Raw genomic sequence first — 23,345 nt, forward strand, 5'->3', positions numbered from 1 at the left:
ACTGTGCAGACGCAGGAGACCCGTCGACAGAGCTTAAACCTTCAGGGCTCGACAATAAGGACTGCCCGATAGCCCGGAGCCAGCGTGCGAGATGCTCGGGTCAGTGTACAGTGCTGCCTTGATGCCTGACAGATTCAGCCAGAGCTGCGTGCTGCGACTGTCTGTTAATTGTGTGCAAATACAATCTTATGGTGCTTTCACACAGACGTTTGTTTCGGAATCTGTCTCGTTTCCCCCGTTAGTTTGTTTGGCATATATCCAGCAGTTGCGCTCGCATCCACGCCAAATCAACCAGTCCGAGATCGCCTGAATGAGACGGTCGCTGCCCTACTGAGCGGATCGATTGTAGTGAGAAAACAAAAAAATGCAACGAACTAACGACCCAGGCTATATCACAGTGTATTATGATCGTGTAATAGCCATATATACGGCTATATGAAGAGTGAATGATGAGCAGGGCGAGATGTCATTCTTACCGGTAAAAACTCAGTTTATCCATCAGGAAAATTGACCGAAATTACTATCTGTTAATTTTTCCATATTTTAATCGTATAATATGTTGTATTAGGGCTGTTGTTTTGTTCATTTCCGCACTGACAGCTCTAAAGAAAGATTTACATTGATCTGATGCAGTCTCGGTTCATCTGCTATGTCTCTCTTTAATTTAAGCCTATGATGCAGAGTTCTAGCCAACGTTTCTTTAATAGATTGATTAATTCAATAGATCGATTTTTACAAAACCTGAAAATTGAAATGAGGCTCTGTATATATGAGAAAGTCTGACTTCTGCTTTATATTCAGTGACAATGTCTGTGGGTTGTTAAAATTAAAGTGCACATTTTTGCTTATAAAATATTCTATACACAACTGCTCTAAAGTTTGGGGTCAGTATGATTAAATATGTTAAACTAAGCTTCTTCTGCTCACCAAGGCTGCAATTATTTCATCATAAATACAAATTGTGAAATGTTGCACTATGAAATAACTGTTCAAAAGTAGTTTATCATTTAATTTATTTATTTATTCCAGTGATTTAAAGATGAAATTTCAGCTTCATTACTCCAGTCACATGATCCTTCAGAAATCCCTAATATTAATTATTATTATATTTATTAATGGTAATAGTAACAAAAGCAATAATGTCTGGAGTAATAATTTTATTTGAAACTACATACAATAACAAAGCAGTTATTTAAAATTTTGATAATTATTTATCAATTCAACATTTTTTACATTTAATAAATGTAGCCTTGATGAACAGAATAAGTTTTCTTAAAAACATTTTTAAAAAAATACTGTAAATATATATAAAGTGGAAGTCAGAATTATTAGCCCCCCTTTGTTGTTTTTTTATTTTTTTAAATATTTCCTAAATGATGTTTAACAGAGCAAGGAAATGTTGATAGTATGTCTGATAATATTTTTTTTCTCTGAACAAAGTCTTATTTGTTTTATTTTGGCTAGAATAAAAGCAGTTCTTAATTTTTTATGAACCATTTTAAGGTCAAATTTATTAGCCCCTTAAGCTAATTGTTTTTCAGACTGTCTCCAGAACAAACCATCGTTATACAATAACTTGCCTAATTACCCTAGCCTGCCTGGTTAACCTAATTAACCTAGTTAAGACTGCTTCAATCTTTTACTTTCACACTAGTACTTAGTCATTTTAGCAAACACCTCAGATACTGTTGGCTGGTTCCTGTTGGTTGTGCGTCTTTTTTACCGACACCATTATAACGACAGAGATCACTGCCTATTCACAAGAAAAAAGGGATTGACAGGTGGTAATTATGTGTGTAACTTGCCTTTATTCATTTACTGTATGATTTTTTTATGGGTAAAACAAAGACCATACAGGTCAGGTAGTTTAAACGGTAGACTACAAATAATTAATTTGTTATTAATTAATTAATTATTCATAATCGAATCGAATCGTGACTTAAGAATCGAAAATGTAATCGAATCGAGAATTTGGAGAATTGTGACACCCCTAGTGAAGACAGATAAAATCATGAAATATTGTTTAATAAAGTTTACAGTGCTATTTTAATTTTAACAAAAGCCAAATGCACAATATAATATTTTCAGCTTTATGTTTGAGGTCACACATGAAAAGCATTTTGAAACTGGTTCAAAGGCCGGTCAGAAAATTAAAAACATTGATTTACAACTGATTTCTGAGTCATTTACAACTGAGTCGTCACATTTTGTGTTCAATAAACATTCACTCTGTGATCGCAACATCAGACTATTAAATTGATTCATAGATAAAATACATTGACTCAAACAGTCAGACGTTAATTCAATTGAGGTAAAGTTGGTTTTATATTTACACATTCCTTCATTTAACATTCCCTATAATATCTACTACGCTAAGTTGAATATTGGGTCTGAAATCACACGTAAATATGACTTGAAAACAACATTAGCACTATTTAATTGCATGTGAAAAAATGTTGTCCTTTGATAGTCATTGGCTGCTAATATGATTTCACTATTTAATGCTTGCAAATAATACCTTTCTGAAATGTTAGCAAGGATAAAGTCTGAATGTGTGAATATTTAACCAACTTTACCTCAATGTTGATTTAACATCACCCCGAAGACAAAAAATATTAAATCAACGTCGAAACCTTATGATAAAAAACGTTAATGTTAACTCTGTCAGTCTGTTTTCTCCTGCATGATGAGCGACTGGCTAGCCAGCTAACGTTAGCCACCAACTTCACTGAAAACCGAAGCAAAACTTTATCACGCTTGTTGGTACGTGTACGTTTTGGGTCTGTGTACATTCGATTTTTGATCTTAAACGAAATGTAAACAATGAAGAAACGGCCGTATTTTGTTTTTTAATTTGCCTACAAAAAAATTAAATAACTGACTTTGGCTCGATTTTCGTTATTTGGTTTAGGGTAGGAAAATGGATAAATGACTTTTCAAATTCATTATCCACATGCCGCGGCTTTGAAACATTTTTCCTCTGATTGGTTAATCAAATCTGAGCTTTTGACATCGCCCTCAAAATAATAGTTCTGTAGTCCTCGTCCTCTGCAGATCAGCACCCAGGCATTTAATATATTATATTTAATATATAATATATTGGCAGTATAGACATTTATCATTACAATTTATCATTACTGTTATAGTTCGCCGCCAAATTTGCTGCTATGCACCTGATACTGAGCAAAAGATTTGCGAGCAGCATAGTTTGCACGATTGTTTCCAAGCTGGGCCTTTATAATAGTAATAATAATAATAATAATTATTATTATTATTATTTTTATTATTTTTATAATTATTATAGTGTTTTTTATTGTTTAGTTTTTATTTTTATAGTTGTTATCAGGGCCAGAATAAGAGTTCATTGAAACATATCACACATTTTCTCTCATGAAACAAGCCTTCCTTTCGAGACTTTCGCTGGATTCATGTCGAGTACAAAATATCTGTAAATTAACAGTTTTCAGTATTTTGTGATTTTTATTTTTTTATTATTTATTTATATATTTATATAAATAAACTTATAAACTTTGTAATAAACTGTCAGTGAATTTTCTGTTATTTTACATTAATTTATCTATAGCCTATATTATTTTTTTAAACATCATATTATTTCAAAAGTCCACAGAGCAGAAATTAAGGTCCCATAATGCAATCCAAAACCATAAATAAACGGTAAACACATACTGAAACTGTTAACAGATAGTTTTAAGGTGTAGCCTTGCCAGGAAGTTATAAGTGTGCAATACACAGGCTTGGCCCTAACGGTGTTACATGGCCTTTTATATAAATAAAATCAATTTAGTTCAGCTGGACATCTTACTACAGATATGAGGGAGGCGCACCTAGGCGCCTATGTTGAAATAATATGATGTTTAAAAAATAATATAGGCTATAGATAAATTAATGTAAAATAACAGAAAATTCACTGACAGTTTATTACAAAGTTTTTGTAGCATAATATACAACACCAGCCCAGACAATATATATAAATATATAAATAATAAATAATAAAAAAAAAAAAATCACAAAATACTGAAAACTGTTAATTTACAGATATTTTGTACTCGACATGAATCCAGCGAAAGTCTCGAAAGGAAGGCTTGTTTCGTGAGAGAAAATGTGTGTGTATGTTTCAATGAACTCTTATTCTGGCCCTGATAACAACTATAAAAATAAAAACTAAACAATAAAAAACACTATAATAATTATAAAAATAATAAAAATAATAATAATAATAATTATTATTATTATTATTATTACTATTATATAGGCCCAGCTTGGAAACAATCGTGCAAACCAAGTGCTGCTCGCAAATCTTTTGCTCAGTATCACGTGCATAGCAGCAAATTTGGCAGCGAACTATAACAGTAATAATAAATTGTAATGATAAATGTCTATACTGCTAATATATTATATATTAAATATAATATATTAAATGCCTGGGTGCTGATCCGCAGAGGACGAGGACTACAGGACTATTATTTTGAGGGCAACGTCAGGAGCTCAGATTTGATTGACCAATCAGAGGAAATATACGTTTCAGAACCGCCTACATGTGGATAATGAATTTGAAAGTCATTTATCCGTTTTCCTACCCTAAACCAAAAAACGAAAATCGAGCCAAAATCAGTTATTTAATTTTTTTGTAGGCGAATGAAAAAACGAAAAATGGCCGTTTCCTCATTTTTAAAATTTCGTTTAAGATCAAAAATCGAATGAACGCAACGTACACGGACCGTACACGGACGGGTAGCGTCTCATCAACTCGTCTGCAGCCACAGGTTGAAAATGGTGGATGGACAAACGCAATGCAGGTGGCAGTGAAAATCCGCAGTCTCAAGCATGCGCAAAACGGGGTCACCTTATTGAACATTTGATTTGGATTAATAAAGATTATAGGTGAACCGACAAATACATTTTACGTTACATCAATTAAATGTAAATGAATTTTTTAAAAATAGATATATTTAAATAATGGGAACAGTATTTATTTGTGTTACATCTAAGAAGGGCTTGAATCATTTTTTTGAGTGCACTTATACAATAACATCAGTGACACAGTTACTTTTTAAAAATTTATATTTTTTTAATTCAATTCATCTTTATTTTTGTTGCACTTTTACAATAAAGATTGTGTCAAAGCAGCTTAACATAGAAGTTCTAGTAAACTGAAACTGTCAGTCCAGTTTTCAGAGTTGAAGTTTAGTTTAGTTCAGTTCAGTGTGGTTTTTCACTGCTGAAAGTCTAAACACTAAAGAGCAAATCCATCCATTTATTTGGTATTTTCTTTTCAATGTAATTTACATTATATATTAGATGGTTAAGAATATATATATATATATATATATATATATATATATATATATATATATATATATATATATATATATATATATTAGGGATGTGCGGAGCAGCCGGTATTTGTATCTTTATTTGTATTTGTTGAGGGGGGAAAAGTATTTGTATTTGTATTCGAGTAAAATTCAAAATGGCGCAAAAATATATATTTTTTCTATTACACTTCTAATTTACGTTATAGTGAAAGTATTGTTTAATTATAACCATTATATAAATTATAGACATGCAATATTGGTTGTTGTTTTTGAACATGTGACAAGAAATGTCATTGAAAAGAAAATAACATAGAAGCCATTATCTCATCCATGGTTAAAGCAACAACTAATAAAATACCATTGTGAATATTATGAACCCCACCACCACCGTTCTTGTTGAAGGACACTGAATAGACAGAATAAAAACAAATAATACTTCAAAAAACTGTTCTTCTTCTGAAAGAACTTCTTTCCAATGGACAGAATTCCAAAAACTAAAATTAACTAAATAAATCTAAATAAAACCCTGCCTGGGAGATCTGGCAGAACAAAAGTATTTTTATATAATACTAAAAGATACAGCCCTGCTATTGTCATCTGCCTGCCACAAAACAGACACAAAGTTTTTTTTTTTTTTTTTTTATGTTTGAAACTGACTTGCTGGGGCAGAATGTGGCTGTGTTGATGGTTTGGTGCTTGTGGAGGATTTAGCAGAACATAGCTGTGCTGATTGAGGGGATTGATGCTTGTGGGGGGTTCACAGACAGTATCAGGAGAGGATGCTTTTAGTGCATGTGATAATACATTACATAGAAGGTTGCGCGGTGGCACAGTGAGTAGCACTGTCGCCTCACAGCAAGAAGGTTGCTGGTTCGAGCCCCGGCTGGGTTCTCCCCATGTTGGCGTGGGTTTCCTCCGGGTGCTCCGGTTTCCCCCACAGTCCAAACACATGCAATACAGGTGAATTGGGTAAGCTAAATTGTCCCTATTGTATGTGTGTGAAAGAGAGTGTATGGATGTTTCCCAGTGCTGGGTAGCAGCTGGAAGGGCAGCCACTGCGTAAAACATATGCTAGATAAATTGGTGGTTCATTCCACTGTGGCAACCCCAGATTGATAAAGGGACTTAGCCGAAATGAAATGAATAAATGATTATGCATAGAAGATGTTGACAGATGTTTAATATCTCTGCCTCTGCTGATTTCACTTTTGCACACATTATACAGTATCAGTTTGTTTTATCTGCAGCTCCACTGACTAAAATTCTTCCACAAAGAACATGAAGTTTGTTTGTTTTTTTTTTGACTGGTGGAGGACCAAGAAATGGCTCAGCAGCAGTCTTACTCTTTTTCACTTTTTTTCTGGGTGCCCAAATGTATTTGAGGAGTTTCAAGTTCATAAAAAGTGACGGGAAGCTATGCTAAGGTTAACTAGCCTATAGCATATTTCTTGCTATCTGCAAAAGACAGTAATGTAGACGTACCATATAACTCCCATAAGTGCATACTATTCGACACAATAGCACAAGCATCATTTTAACCTTTATAAACGAACATTAACGTTACTCTGTCAACAGTCTATTGTCTAAATTACCGCGCTAACAGAGCTAACATTGCGTAAACAGAGAGCACCCGATTGCAGACGTCAAAAATGCAGCATTATGGAATATCCCGATCAAACTCCGCTACAAGTTTATAAACTGCATCTGGAACCATTTAAGGTACAAAAATCTATTTAACAAAAATAGTGATGCAGTGAAGTATTTTTTTCGCTCAGCCGAGCCTTCTCTGTCTGTTGCTGTGGAGAAGCTTGTGCCAGACACCTTTTACCTCCGCCCCGCCCTCCGACTTCTGACTGAGCGTGTCTCTCTCTCTCTCTCTCTCTCACTTCCGGTGTGAATGTTTGGGCACGAGAGGACGGGTGTGTGGGAGTGTGCGTGGTGAGTGAAAGCGATCTGCTTCTATCTTTTTTCTTGCTGCTTGTTTCTAACTGCTTAATTTGTTTGACACCCTGTTGTTGACTTGTTGAGCCGCGTGCTGCTACTCATTGCGAGGGCAATATGGCGGCTCCACGGTCACAGGGGCTAAACAATCTAACGCGGCGTTATGGGGTGAAGGTGGCGTCTGCGGTGACTGTAGAGGATTGTTGTTTGGCGATAGGTGAAGTCGTGGGGCATGAGCACATCATATCTGCTTCGCGAATGAACAGTGTCATAGTTGTTTTCCTCAGTACGGTCGAGAAAGCTAATGAATTGGTGGAATCTGGCATTGTGGTGGATAATCTTTTTACACCTGTACTTCCGCTATCCTTACCATCTAGGAAAGGTTTGTTATCAAATGTCCCGCCGTTTGTTACTGATGATACTTTAGTGAGAATAATGTCTCGCTACGGTAAAGTGGTGTCACCTATAAAGATGATACCGATTGGTTGTAAGTCCCCGCTATTGAAACATGTTGTTTTTCTTTCTTTTTATGATTTTAAAGGAAGATGAAGAACTGGATGTGTCTTTACACCTTAAAGTTGAGGATTGTGATTATGTAATTTATGTTACAACGGAGAAAATGAGGTGTTTCAACTGTGGGGAAACACGGCATTTAATTCGCTTATGCCCAAAGGTGAATGAGAAAAGATCTGAAAATGATAACGGTAGTGCTGGTGCGTCAACTGAGGCTGGCACATCAAGTGATGTGACATCGGTAACTAAAGTTACGACAATCAATGAGAAAGATCAAGTGCGGCATTCTGAGAATGAGTCTGCTCAAGTGGAAAATTTAAAAACTGTGGTGGGAAAAAGCTCTTCTGATACAAATCCTGATACACAGTGCAGTGAAAAACAAAAAGACAATGTCAAATCTCATGTTGCACTGTCTAATGTGCGATGGAGTGATTCTGAAATAGAAACGGAGCAAAGTCATTTTAAAGTTCCTTCAAAAAGGAAAAAGGCTAACATTTTTCAATCTAGTAAAGCAAAAAAAAAAAACTGAAGTGGACGATGGTTGTAGTAATGATGGAATGGAGTGGCAGTGAGTCTTCTAGCTCAAGCATTTGCTTGTCTCAGACTGCTCCACTCGTAGTTATGAGGTTGATGAAATTAAACTCTTTCTTAGGGTTACAAAAAACAAAAGAGGGGTGGAAGTTTCTGATTATTTTCCTGACACGAAACAGTTTGTTGAGAAAACTAAACTATATACGTCAGAAGGTTTGTTCACAGACAAAGAGAGATTTCGCTTAAAGAAGTTTGTGACAAAATTGCTGGCTGAGGATGTAAATGAAGGAATTGATATTGCTTAAGACTATGAATTTGAAAAGGAGTGTACACTTTTTTGTTGTGTTTGTTCTTCTCTTTTCCTTTAATTATTGCTGAGCTAAATATTGCGACAATCAATGTTAATGGTTTAAGAGAAGCTAATAAGAGTGCTAAAGTTTTTGAAGTGATAAAACAAAAAAAAGTTAATGTTGCCATGTTGCAGGAAACACATAGCGACTTTAGAAATACTGCTAAGTGGGCAGTAGAATGGGATGGGGTCTCAGTTTTAAGCCACAACACATCCCTTAGTGAAGGAGTTGCAATTCTTTTTAATAAAAATTGTTCTCCTCATTCATATCAAGTGAAAGAATTTGTTAATGGGAGACTCTTAAAAGTACCACCTTTGATAAAGTTATTTTTAATTTCATTTGTGTGTATGTCCCTACTTCAGCTCTAGCAAGGATGATGTTTTTAAATACACTTTGTTCTGTAATACAAAAATGTTGTGTAGAAGAATATCTTTTTCTGGGTGGAGATTTTAATTGCACAATGTCTAAATCAGACAGGAATCATGCAGAACCCCATTTGCCATCTCAAAATCGCTTAATTCAACTTGTTAAGGCACATGAGCTGTGTGATGTCTGGAGGCAATTGAATGGGACACAAAAACAGTACACCTGGACTCATGTTAGGGATCATGTTATCTCCTTAGCTAGGCTGGACAGGTTTTATGTGTTTAAACATCAATGCAATGTAATAAGAAAGTGTTCGATCATCCCGTTGAGTTTTACTGATCACAGTATGGTACAATGTAATGTTTTTTTAAATTCAATTAAAACCAAGAGTGCATATTGGCAATTAAATGTAAACTTGTTGAATGACAAGTTTTTTAGAGATGCTTTTAAAATGTTTTGGAGTGAGTTTAAGACAATAAAAAGTTATTTTAGTTCTGTAAAACAATGGTGGGACTTTGGTAAAGCACAGATTAAACAGTTTTGTATACAATTTACTCAAAACGTTACTAAAGAAACTGGCTTAGCTATGAATGCCTTGGAGGCTGAAATTTAAAAAATTCAGGAATTAGCTGAACAATCTGGTGATCAAGGAGTTTTTGATCTGTTAGTCAACAAAAAAACGCAGTTAGCTGATTTGCTGGATTAAACTATGTTAAAGTAAACTATGTAACTGAACATGATTTCTTCAGCAGTTTACCACAGGTCTCAGAGGAGGCTAATAAGGAAATCTCAGGTGTAGTGAGTGAAGCAGAGATGTGGAAAGCCCTCCAAGAAATGGAGTCAGGAAAGGCTCCAGGGATTGATGGTTTACCAATTGACTGGTATAAAACCTTTTGTTCTGATCTAAGAGAAGATCTAATGGAGGTGCTGAATGAGAGTCTGGCTGAGGGCGACTACCACTGAGCTGCAGTCGAGCGGTTTGCCGAAAAAAAGTGACCTGGCGGATATCAAGTGTTGGAGACCCGTATCTTTACTCTGTAGCGACTATAAGTTGCTCTCCAAAGTCTTGGCAAATCGGCTGACAGGGATAATGAGCTCTGTCATCTATCCTGACCAGACTTACTGTGTGCCAGACAGATCAACTTTTGATAATGTTTCACTTGTTCGTGATTTGTTTGAAGTCTCCAAGACATTAAATATAGATTGTGGTTTAATTTCTCTGGATCAAGAGAAAGCTTTTGATCGGGTAGAACACCATTATCTTTGGACAGTTTTAAGTGTTTTTGGCTTTTCTCAGAAATTTATTGATTATGTTAAAGTTCTTTATAGTGACGTTGAGAGTATTTTAAAAATTAATGGTGGTTTGGGTACCCCTTTTAAAATTTGTAGAGGTTTTAGACAAGGGTGTTCATTATCTGGTATGCTTTATTCTTTAGAAATTGAACCCCTTTTAAATAAAATAAGAACTAAATTGCATGGCATAGTTTTACTAAATTGTAAAAATAACCTCACATTGTCAGCTTATGCTGATGATGTGATTGTTACGGCTGGAAATCAAACTGACATTCAAGTATTAATAAAGTTACTTTCAATTTTTAAAGAACTGTCTTCTGCAAAGGTAAATTGGAGGAAAAGTAAGGCAATATTGCTGGGAAACTGGAAGGGGGGAACCAGTTTTACCAAAAGGTTTAGAATGGAAAAAATCAGGTCTCAAATATTTAGGTGTTTTTTTAGGTGATGAATTAACAGAACAAAAAAATTGGGAAGGGGTATTTGAAGGAATTAAAGGTAGACTTGAGAAATGGAAATGTTTATCACCAAAAATGTCATTCCGAGGCTGCATCTTAATAATCAACAATTTGGTTGCATCCTCATTATGGCACAAATTTACTTGTGTTGATCCTCCCATTTACCTTTTAACTAAAATACAATCTGTTTTTGTGGATTTTTTCTGGGACAAACTACACTGGATTCCACAAAGTGTTTTATTCTTGCCTAAAGAGGAGGGTGGGCAAGAGTTAATTCATTTGCAAAGTAGGTTGACAATGTTTAGGTTGCAACATATCCAAAGACTTTTAAATGGTTCTGTTGAATATAAGTGGTGTGCTGTTGCTTTTATAATTTTACACAAGCTTAAAAATCTTGGTTTGGATAAAACTCTTTTTCTTTTAGACTCTAAAAAGTTGGACATTTCTGTTTTACCGATCTTCTACAAGAACATTTTTAAAGTGTGGAGTCTTTTTGGCTTTAAACAAATTTACTTGAATTGACTGATCGTGATTTTAAGCCCTCTGAAGAAGTTGTTAGGCGTTTGGGTTTCAGATCTGCTCGCCTAATTGAACAAGCAATTCTGAGATGGAGAACTGTCCTGAAACCGACAGAATGGTCGTTGTTGTCCGATTTTTTGGGATGGAAAAAGCATCCCAAATCCAATAGACTCTTTCCCACTTTTATATATTTCGGTTAATACAGAGAATTTTTCTGGTGTCCTTTTGGAATCTGTAGATTCAGTATGTGTAAATTTTTTATCTTGTACTGGAAAAGTTTTGTATAAGTTTTGTGTGATCAACTTAAATAAGAAAAGGTTAGACAAAAGGAGTGACACTCCATGGCGTGATTTTTTTAAACTTGATAATGAAGTAAAACCTCAATGGAGAGCACTGTACAAACCACCATTAATGAAAAAAGTTGGTGATTTGCAATGGAGAGTCCTTCATGGGGCTATTGCTGTAAACTCTTTCATTTAAATTTTAAATCCTGAAATTAGTCCGCTATGTCCTTTTTGCAATGAAAGAGAAACCATTTTTCATGTCTTTGTGAAATGTGTTAGATTGGATCCATTGTTTAAACTATTGCAAAGTTTTTTTGCTAGATGTTGTGAGACTTTCTCAGTTGAAACATTCATCTTCGGTTTTAAATATGTAAGAAGTAAGAGATTTTCTTGTCAATTATTGAACTTTATACTAGGACAAGCAAAAATGGCTGTGTATGTGAGCAGAAGGAGGAAAATTGAAAATAACACACAACATAATGTAGTAATTGTTTTTTCAAGCATGATACAAGCAAGAGTCTTAACTGATTTTAGTTACTATATACAAATGAATGATTTGGAAACTTTCGAAAATATTTGGTGCTATAATAATGCTTTGTGTTGCGTAGATGAAAGCTATGTTGTTTTTACACTTATTTAAAATGTATAGTTTTTCTTTGATGTAAATTGAATGGACTAATTTATAGTAATATTGTGTCTGTTTTATTGTAATAAAGTTTTTGTAAAAATCTCTCTCTCTCTCTCTGTCTCTCTCTCTTTCTCTCATTTTCACATTTTAGGTGCTTTATTGGCATGACAAATAGCTGTACATTCGTATTGCCAAAGCAGTGCAGGGTCACTGCGTACAGACAAGACAGTGCAAAAAGGGCAGTAGTGCAAACAAATATGAACATAAAATATAATATAGAAATAAAGAAAAGAAATGTAAAAGATACAAATAGATTAATAAAAATAACAATATATCAGTAAAACTAAAAATATTAATAAAAATAAAAATAGATTAATGGTAATTTGTGAAACAGGATAAAAGTGGTGACAATAATATAAACAGTAAGTCCACGAGTAAAGAGTTCCTGTGTTGTGTGTTGGAGACAGTGGAGCGGATCATTGTGGGTTCCTCAGACGGTGGCAGGAGTGCACAAACTGAGCTGCTAACACACAGCAGCACACACACTCCCCCAGTAGGATGGGCAGTTTCTCATTGTTTGACAGGGACTCAAAGTTTTTGTGTGTGTGTGTGAGTTTCGGGTAGAACTTCTCCCGGATCTCTGAGTATTTTGTGCACTCCGTAAGGATCAAATAACTTACTGTTTCTTTTATGTCCTTTGATCATATATTCAAAAATATGTATAATTTAGTTCAAATTCCTTTTTCTTTGACAAACTAATAATACAATTTACTTTTAAAAAATTAATAGCTTTCTAAAATATTTTTTCATATTATTCAACCTTCTTTTAGGTGTCAAAATCACTGTTTTCACCTTGTCACACACCCAGAGTTTTAAACTTTAACAATGAAAATAACATTTTAAAATATTATTTATCTGGTAACTATTAATGTATCTTAATTAAGTACTAATGAAATAGATTCATTTGATTTTTTAATTTTATTTATTGCCACATCAGCAACTTATGGCTATTTCGTGGCAAAATGGATATACATAAAATATTACATAATAAAAACAAATTCGTATTACACTAAAAAGTTACTTAGACAAAAATATAAAATATAAATAGATAAAATTCACACAAAAATTTATTCCAAGTTAAATATGATTTTTCAGTTCAATTTTTGAAAAATAATTTAAAACTCTTCCTGGTGGTACCTTTTTAAAAATGTCCATCAAAGTACTGTCATAAAAAGTGTGTCTAATGGAATTTAAACTTCTACATTCCAACAAAATATGTTTTATGGTATACTTTCAGAAATAAAGGTACACGAGTTGTCACTGGGGTGGTATCTTTTTGAATGGTACAAATTTGTACCTAAAAGGTCCATACTAATACCCTAAGGGTACATATCAAAAAAGTACAAAAGTGTTCCTCTTAAAACTTGTAGGTACTAATATATACTTTTGAGGTACCAATATGGACCCTTCAAATACAAATGTGTACCTTTTGAAAAAAAATACACCCCAGTGACAACTTGCGGTCCTTTATTTCTGAGAGTGTAAGAGAAGCCTGGCAGTACTTACATTTAGGTGATTTTTTGATATTCAGTAAATATAAATGTGTCAATCTAGAATGTCCAATTCGAAATCTGGTATAGACCGTCTGATCATGCCTGGTCTCAGAATTATAATTTACTAAATGTCTTTCATTTATTTTTGGGTTAATTTTATGTAATTTAATATTTATGCAGTTGTCCCATTCCCTTTGCCATGTTCCGTTTATGTACAAATTAATTGTGGGTTTCAAGTCCTCAGGAGGAATTAAACATTCCGTCACATTCAAGTAGATTGCCTGTTTTGCTGCTTCATCTGCCAGTTTATTTCCATGTAGTCACATATGACCTGGAATTCAACAGAAGATAATGTTGAACTTCTGATTTTCTAGTGTTGTTGTTTTCTTTACAATCATGGACATTATGGGGTGATCACACTTAGAAGCTTCAAGTGCTTGAAGACAAGATTTTGGAATCTGCAGATTAAAAAGTTATGATACTGTGTCCTTTCCATTTGTTCTAAAGCCATATTTATTGCATAAGCTTCTGCTGTGTAAATTGAACTTTCTCCTGGAATCCGAGTACCAAAGACATCAATCTTTACTGCTGTTACTCCTTTGTCTGTTTTCGATCCATCTGTACAGTAAATACAGGTATGGGTTCATGATGAGGGAGACTGTCTGTTATTTGTTTGAATTCTTGTTTGTATTCATTTGGGTGAGTCAAGGACTTCTGTTTGGTTAAGTTCTATAAGATTCTTATTTTTGAGTTGCACTAAGGAGGAATATGGCTCAAATCAGGTAGTGAAAGCTTAACCATATTTAAGCCTGATTTATACTTCTGCGTCAAGTGACTGGCATAACCCACGGCGCAGGCAACACGCGTGGCTGTGCATTTATACTTCTGCGCGCTGTCTCTGTTGGTCTGCATTAACACTTCCGAAACGCTAGTTGGCAGTGAGGTATAAATGTTCATCTGTTCTGAATTTCTTCGCTGTTTCTTTGCTTTTCCTGAACACTACCGGGATGTACAAGTGGCTCAAACTCGCTCATTTTGAGGCAGAAACCGGCAGATGTGCAGCAACTTTAACTTTGAGGTAAACACAAAACAAAACTTTCCATCCGGAGCGCCTTCATGGGACTCCACACTAGTAAACAATCGCTACATTGGGTTCGCGGCATTCGCGCGGCTCTCAGTCCCGCCCTGACTCGTCAGCGCTACCAAGCTGACCAATCACAGAGCTTGCGCTACGCGTTGTTGCGACGTGTAGTTACATTTTTTGAGAGGTGCACGACAGTGACGGCGACGGCCACAGCGAAGGGCAATGCTTCAGCACTGTAGCATACGCCGGTGTTTGACGCAGAAGTATAAATCAGCCTTAACACCCATATTCTTCAGGCGGGGTTTCATACAAATTCCAAAAGGACTGATATAATTGGGTCTGTCTTCATACAATTCTAAATATTCAGGGTGAAAAACTGATGAATAAGTTGGGTTACCTCTTTTTGATTTAAACTTCGTCTTTCAAGGGATGGTTCTTTTGCTTCAATTTATAAACTTTAAACGGGATGTTTTGAATGCTCCCAATGAGATTCTTAGTCCTGTGTGATGTACAGTGTCCAGCATTTTAATGTAGGATTTTCTAGCGAATCCATACACTATACTTCCGTAATCCATTTGGGATCTGATCATGGTTCTATAAAGACTAAGCATTGTAGTGCAATCTGCACCACATTTTGTTGTGGTTAGAATGTTACAGATAACAATTTTTTTCAAGGTTTTTGTTTTTAAGAGTTTGATCTGTGGAATAAAGTAGAGCTTATTATCCAGGATGAGTCCAAGAAATTTAGTTTCCTTTACAATTTTTAAAGGTTCTTCTTCTAAGAAGAGACTTGGTTCTGGGTGAAGAGAATGTAATTGACAAAAATGCATGCACACAGTTTTTGATCTGGAGAACTTAAATCTATTCTTGACTGACCAGTCATGCATTTTATTAATACAGAGTTGCAATTGTCTTTCAATAGTATTCATGTTTTTTTTTTCCTCTGTAACAGATGCACAAATCATCCACATAAAGGCTACAGAATACATTTAGACCAATAGCATTTACAATACCATTGATTTTGATGTTAAATAATGTAACTGATAATATACTTACTTGTGGCACACCAAATTCGTGAATATATTTATTTGACAGAGTTGTTCCTATCTGAACTCGAAAACACCTGTTTGTTAAAATGTTTTTACATAAAAACAGGTAATTGCCCTCTAAAACCCATTTCATACAAGTCAAATGACACATCTCAAAGTGGTGTCATGGGCTTTTTATATTGCTACAGTATGTTCTTTTTTAGTAAAACTATTTCACCCATAGGATTCTAGTTTTACAAGATGATCTATTGTGCTTCTTCATCTTCTAAATCCACACTGATAATTTCTAATATTTTGGTCCTTCTCCAGTGACCATACAAGTCAATCATTTATTCATTAATCATTAATTAATTATTTCCATTGTTTTACACAGACAGCTGGCAAGGGCTAAAGGGCGGTAATTAATGGCATCTTGGTGGTCTTTACCTGGTTTAGATATAGGAATGATTAAAGATTCTTTCCAGCAAAATAGTATCTTTCCGGATGTCCAAATATAGTTAAAAATATTTAAAAGGAGGTACAACACATCACAGGGCTTTAGAAACTGATAATGGATTTTATCAGGACCAACTGCAGTGTCTTTTGATTTTTTTCAAGCTTTTTGTAGTTCTTCCATTGTAAATGATTTGTTGTATATTTCAGCATTATTAGAGAAAAAGTCATTCTTGTTTTGTTCTTGTTGCATTTGTATTTGGAATTGAGAAATACATTTTTGTATGGATGAGTTTCTTTCAAAAGTTTCTGCAAGGTTGTTGGCAATTTCTTGTTCGGTAGTTAGTTGGGTGCTACCACTATTTATGTGACATATTTTTGATCCACTTTTTTTGTTCTACATTTTTCGGATCATATCCCAGATTTTCTTAGTTGGTGTCTCTAATGTTAAATTTGATATTGTTTCTAGCTCTGTTTCTTGGTTTCATTACTAGTCCTTCTTGCTTTTGATCTTAATACTTTCAACTTAATGCGGTTTTCATTCGTAGAATGTTTGTTAAAGATTATTTCTGCCTTTTTACGTTTTTTTTACATGATGGTCTTTTTGCAGTTGTCATCAAACCAGGGATTATTTCTTCGATGTGGGTGTCCTGATGTTTTTGGAACGGTTTCTTCTGCTATTTCAATCAGTTTATTTGTAAAAACTTTTATTGAATTATGGTTTACTTAGTCCATTTCTCTGTATTTCTCATTGCATTGCATTTCAAAACTGCACCAGTTTGCTTTTTTAACGTTCCATCTTGGGTTTCTTTGTCTTTGAGTACCCAATGAGTGGGGCCAGACGGAATCTGCAGACATTTTTTGTTATTTCTGCTTAGAATTTTGGTAAAAATCTGTGGATTTCTGCGGAATTATTTTGGGAGTATCATAACTAAAACCTTAATATGTGAAATAAAAAATATTATATATATATATATATATATAATATCTCTTCTATTATTATGTTGGCTTGAGAAAGCCAACATACTGTAATGCTACTTAAACTTATTCTTATTATTATTATTATTATTATTATGTTGGCTTGAGAAAGCCAACATACTGTAATGCTACTTAAACTTATTAGGGGGTCAAGCGCGAAGCGCTGAAACCCTATTGTTTTTGTTAAGATTTTTATTATTATTATTATTATTAGGGGTTCGAGCGCGAAGCGCTGAAACCCTATTGTTTTTGTAAGAATTTTTATTATTATTATTATTATTATTATTATTTTACTTCTGCCATAATCACTATTGCCCAGGCCAAACCGTAAGGCCTATTGGCTTCAAACTTGGTCAGATGGTAGTACTCCTCACCGCTACTCAGATCCAAAGGCTCGTCAAAATCGGGCCATAGGTGGCGCTACAGCGCTAAAAACAAAAAAAATTTAGTAATTTGGCCGCCATTTCTAAACCGTTTGTCGTAGGCTCAAAAACTTTACATATTTGGAATCCTTGCGTCAGCACGAACAAAAGTGGAGTGACTCAGATTTTCTCTACGACGCACCGTTTTTCCGCTACATCGCGATTTGTCCGACACCTACTTTTGCGAACTAGTCCTTGGGTTTTCACCCAATCTGAACCAAACCAGTGTAGAAATGTTCTCTGGACACTGAATAGCAAAAGTTATTGAAAGAAAGTTGAAATGTTGATTTCACGCGAAACCGTACACAAGAACGTAACATGCTAATGTAAGCTAAAAGCTAATTGTAGCTGTAACTTTTGAACGGATTGAGATATCTTCATCAAAGTTGGTACACACATGTATAAGGTCAATTTGAGGTCACAGTGCAAAACCCGCAAACTTTGGCCTCAAGGTGGCGCTATAAAGCCTAAAAAACTTAAAAATGACTCTAACCTCACAACCATTAGTCCAATCAGCTTGAAATTTGGCATGCAGTGTCTTTGTCTAACGTGTCATGACATACTATAAGGACATTGGCATATCTCAAAAAACATGGCCGCCATTAGCCAATTAAGTTTAAACAGCCATTAAACTAGGTTAACGATGAGTGATCAAAACGAAACTCGGTGGGCATGTTCGACTCATGGTCCTAGAGGTCTGTAAGAATTTTAAAAGAAATCTGCCACTAGGGGGCGATTTTGTGTTTTTTGAGGTTGTAATTGATTGGTTATTACACAAAGTTTTGCACAGCCACACAAGATACATATCTTATGATAGGGCTGCTCATACCGAACAGTCTGACACTAAAACCACTGATGTCACTCAATCTGTTCATTAAATATTAATTAATATATGAAAAAACTACTTTTGCGAACTAGTCCCTGGTTTTTCGCTCAATCACCACGAAACCAGTGTTGTATGAATCTCTGAACTGAGCAGATCAATAGTTATTGAAATGAGTTGAACTTTCCTCTTTTGGGAGCTATAAATGGCTCATTTACAAAAGGGGTGTGTCTTATATTGACCTAAATGCATGTAAATGCATAAGGAAAACTCAAAACTTCGTGAAATCAGGTATGCACATCTGAGATGTGATTCTTAACAAGCATGCAAAATTTTGTGAAGCTATGTCAATAGGTGGCGCTATAACAGTAGAAAAGGTCTCAAAAACACTCATTTCCATTGCTATTTGACCATAATTTGTATAATATGTGTTTATTGTAGACAGCTTTTCACAAATATACTTGATCTGAGATATTATATGACAGGCCTGCACATTCTGATCACTTTGGCATGAAATCCACTGCTGTAACTCAGACCATCCATTTACTATTCACCATTATTTAAAACAATACTTTTATGAACTCGTCCCTGCTTTTTTGCTCAAATTGAACAAAATCAGTGTTGTACAAATGTCTGCACTGTCTAAATCAGTAATTATGAAAGACAATTGAACTTTTGTGCATAAATGAGCTTGATATATTTATCTAAAGAGCACAGTGTGTTCATATGCTTCCACAAAGGATATAAACATGCATTACTAATATAAACCACTAGATGACAGCTCAACACCTCATAATGTTGGTTTAAAGTCACTAAATTTCCATTTAAGATCATTCTGAATCACATCTTGACATGGCATAAACTCTGTTATTGCATTTAAAAGCTGATTTAGTCCCAGGTTACCACTTCATTCATGTAGGCTTTATATTTTTTTTCCATTTATTACATTACATCATGGATTTCTTTTGGGTCAGCCTTAAATGTTGGGTTGTCCTACATCTAAATTGCCTAAATGGCTATTAGGTTGCCAAATGCTCGAACCCCGTTAATCGCCGCTTGCGGCTATATTTATTATTATTATTATTATTCTGCCGAAGTCACTATTGCCCAGACCAAACCGTAAGGCCGAGAGAGCTGAAACTTGGCCAGATCGTAGTACCCCGGTACACTACATTCTCACCAAAGATCAGCCAAATCGGACCATAGGTGGCGCTATGGCGCCAAAAACCCACTTTTTGGACATTTTTGCCCGCTATACGTTCACCGTTTGTCGTAGACTCAAAAACTTTACATTTTTTCAATCCTTGGGTTAGCCCCAACAAAAGTGCACAACTGCACTTTTTGCTCTACGACGCACCGTTTTCCCGCTACATTGCGATTTGTCCGAAACCTACTTTTACGAACTAGTCCTAGGTTTTTCACTCAATCTAAACCAAACCAGCTCTCAAATGTTCTCTGGACACTGAATATCAATAATTATCAAAAAAAAGTTGACATTTTTATTCTCACTCGAAACGGTACACAACAATGTTTGATGCTAATTGAAGCTAAATGCTAATTGGAGCTATAACTTTTGAACGAAATGACATGTCATCACTAAACTTGGTACACACATGTATAAGCTCAATTTGAGGTGACACTGCAAAACCCGCAGACTTTGGCCACATGGTGGCGCTATAAAGCTAAAAAAACATAAAAATGACTCTAACCTTACAGCCATTTGTCCAATCAGCTTGAAATTTGGCATGCAGTGTCTTTGACCAAGTTGTCATAACATACTATAAGGACATTGGCATATCTCAAAAAACATGGCCGCCATTGGCCAATGAAAATTGAGCAGCCATTTAACAAGGTTAACGATGAGTGATCAAAACGAAACTCGCTGGGCATGTTCGACTCATGGTCCTAGAGGTCTGTAAGAATTTTGAAAGAAATCGGCCACTAGGGGGCGATTTTACGTATTTTTAGTGTGTAATGGGTTGTGTATCACACAACCTTTTGCGCAACCACACAAAATACATATCATATGATAGGCCTGCTCATACCGAACAGTTTGACACTCAAACCACTGCTGTCACTTACACCGTTCGGTAAATATTCATCAATATAGGAAAAACCTACTTTTGCGAACTAGTCCCTGGTTTTTTACTAGATCGCGACGAAACCAGTGTTGTTGGAATCTCTGGACTGTGTAGATCAATAATTATCAAAAAAAAGTTGAACTTTTCACTTTGGCTAGCTGTAACAGGCTAATTTACAAAAGGGGCGTGTCCACACGAACCTACATGCCTGTAAACCAATAAGGAAAGCCCAAAACAACACAGAAATTGGTGAGCACATGTGGCATGTCAACGAGATGTAACTTGCAAAATTTTGTGAAGATCAAACCATAGGTGGCGCTATAATAGCAAAAATAGTCTTTAAATAATGCTAAATTGCTTAAAAATAAGGTAAATTTGCTTCATTTACATACTATTTCACAAAAAACACTTAATCTACATATCATATGATAGGTCTGCTCATACTGAACAGTTTGAGACTAAAACCACTGGTGTTACTCAAACTGTTCATTAAAAAACATCAATATAAACAAAACCTACTTTTGCAAACTAGTCCCTGGTTTTTAACTCAATCGCAACGAAACCAGTGTTGTATGAACCTCTGGACTGAGTAGATCAATAATTATCAAAAAAAAGTTGAACTTTCCATTTTAGATAGCTGTAACAGGCTCATTAACAAAAGGGGCGTGTCTACACGAACCTACATGCCTGTAAACCAATAAGGAAAATCCAAAACATCACAGATATTGGTGAGCAGATGTGGCATATCAATGTGAATAAACATGCAAAATCTTGTGGATATTGGGCAATAGGTGGCGCTATATTAGTGGAAATGGTTCTAAAAACATGCTAAAATGGCTTAAAAATGAAGTAAATGTGCTTCATTTACACACTTATCACTGAAATGATTTATAAGTTACTTTTTTTGTCCATCTTGGATGTTTAAAGGTCTCAAAAACACATTTTCAATATTCTATCATTTTAGCCACTATAACACAGACTTTTAACTGTCACCTACCATTTCTAACCACTAGATGTCACAACAAGACCACTTATTTATTGTTCATAACATTTGCATACCTTTGTTGTTTTACATTTTTTGAGTTTAAAGCCAGGGAAATTGCATTTAGGATCATTCTGAATCACATTTTGACCTGATGTAAACACTGTTATGCATTAAACATCTAATTTGGTCCCAGTTAACCTCTTCATAATAATTCTAATAGGTAAAACTGGTTCTATGATTAAACACCTTGTTTTAAAACATGTAAAGAAAATCACAACTGTGGCTTCTAGATGGCAGTAACAGAGCACTTGATGTTTATTTTACTGCTCTATAACAAAGAATGTAATGTAATGTTATGTAATGCATTCTGAATCCCAAACTGACATGGCATAAACACGGTTAATGCATTTAAGATCAAATTTAGTCAAAGCTTGTCACACTTTTTACTCTGTAGACTTTTAACTATTTTAATAAAATACAAATTTTTCATTTTATACAGTTAGAACATGCTCAATTATAGAAGGGATATGTTTATGCACACCTAAATGGCTGTAATCACATAAATAAATTACACCGTGGCCACTAGATGGCAGTAGGAGATCACTAATAGCTTATTCACTGCTCTTTTGTCATTTTTATTAAGAAGAGCTAAAATAGCCATAACTCATGAAGGAATTAAAATATCTTCACCAAACTTGTTACACATATGCAAGAGGTCAGTCTAAGGTCATAGCATAAAACTCGTAGACAATGGCCACATGATGGCGCTATACATTGTAAAATCACTGTATCTGAGTAACCATTTATCTGATTAACTTACAATTTGACATGTCATGTCTTTGTCTAAGGTGCCATGACTCAATCTACACAATATATCATAGGGCTGCTTATACTGGTCACTTTGACATAAAAGCGGTCACTCAAAATGTTCATTAAAAATTTGCCAATATGTAAAAAACCGAAATAGTTTTTTGGAATGTTTAATCAAACATTTGTTAGCTCAATCTATAAACTTTAACACTCTAATCGTATATTTCGTTGTCGAATAAACTACTTACAGGCATCCTAACTGCTATATGACCTTACCCTGCTAAACTGCTTGACCCCCGTTAATTGCTGCTTGCAGCTATATTTATTATTATTATTCTGCCGAAGTCACTATTGCCCAGACCAAACCGTAAGGCCGAGAGAGCTGAAACTTGGCCAGATCGTAGTACCCCGGTACACTACGTTCTGGCCAAAGATCAGCCAAATCAGACCATAGGTGGCGCTATGGCGCCAAAAACCCACTTTTTGGACATTTTTGGCCGCTATACGTTCACCGTTTCTCGTAGACTCAAAAACTTTACATTTTTTGAATCCCTGGGTTAACCCGAACAAAAGTGTATAGCAGAAATTTTTGCTCTACGACGCTCCGTTTTCCCGCTACATTGCAATTTATCCGAAACCTACTTTTGCGAACTAGTCCTAGGTTTTTCACTTAATCTAAACCAAACCAGCTCTCAAATGTTCTCTAGACACTGAATATCAATAATTATCAAAAAAAGTTGAAATTTTTATTCTCACTCGAAACAGTACACAACAATGTTCGACGCTAATTGAAGCTAAATGCTAAATGGAGCTATAACTTTTGATCGGAATGAGATATCATCACCAAACTTGGTACACACATGTATAAGCTCAATTTGATGTGACAGTGCGAAAACAGCGGACTTTGGCCAC

At 35.0% G+C, this 23,345-nt stretch overlaps 1 long non-coding RNA gene across 1 annotated transcript in view; it reads left to right on the forward strand.

Annotated features, from left to right (window-relative positions):
• The first annotated feature begins 5,444 nt into the window (after positions 1 to 5,444).
• Positions 5,445 to 23,345, forward strand: part of LOC141380300 (uncharacterized) — a 133,136-nt gene continuing 115,235 nt past the window's right edge. The window contains exon 1 of the long non-coding RNA XR_012398119.1: positions 5,445 to 6,296. This is a non-coding gene — a long non-coding RNA (uncharacterized lncRNA). The remainder of the gene's footprint in view (positions 6,297 to 23,345) is intronic.

The sequence above is a fragment of the Danio rerio genome, chromosome 22, assembly GCF_049306965.1.
Source record: "Danio rerio strain Tuebingen ecotype United States chromosome 22, GRCz12tu, whole genome shotgun sequence".
In the NCBI taxonomy this organism is placed as follows: domain Eukaryota; kingdom Metazoa; phylum Chordata; class Actinopteri; order Cypriniformes; family Danionidae; genus Danio; species Danio rerio.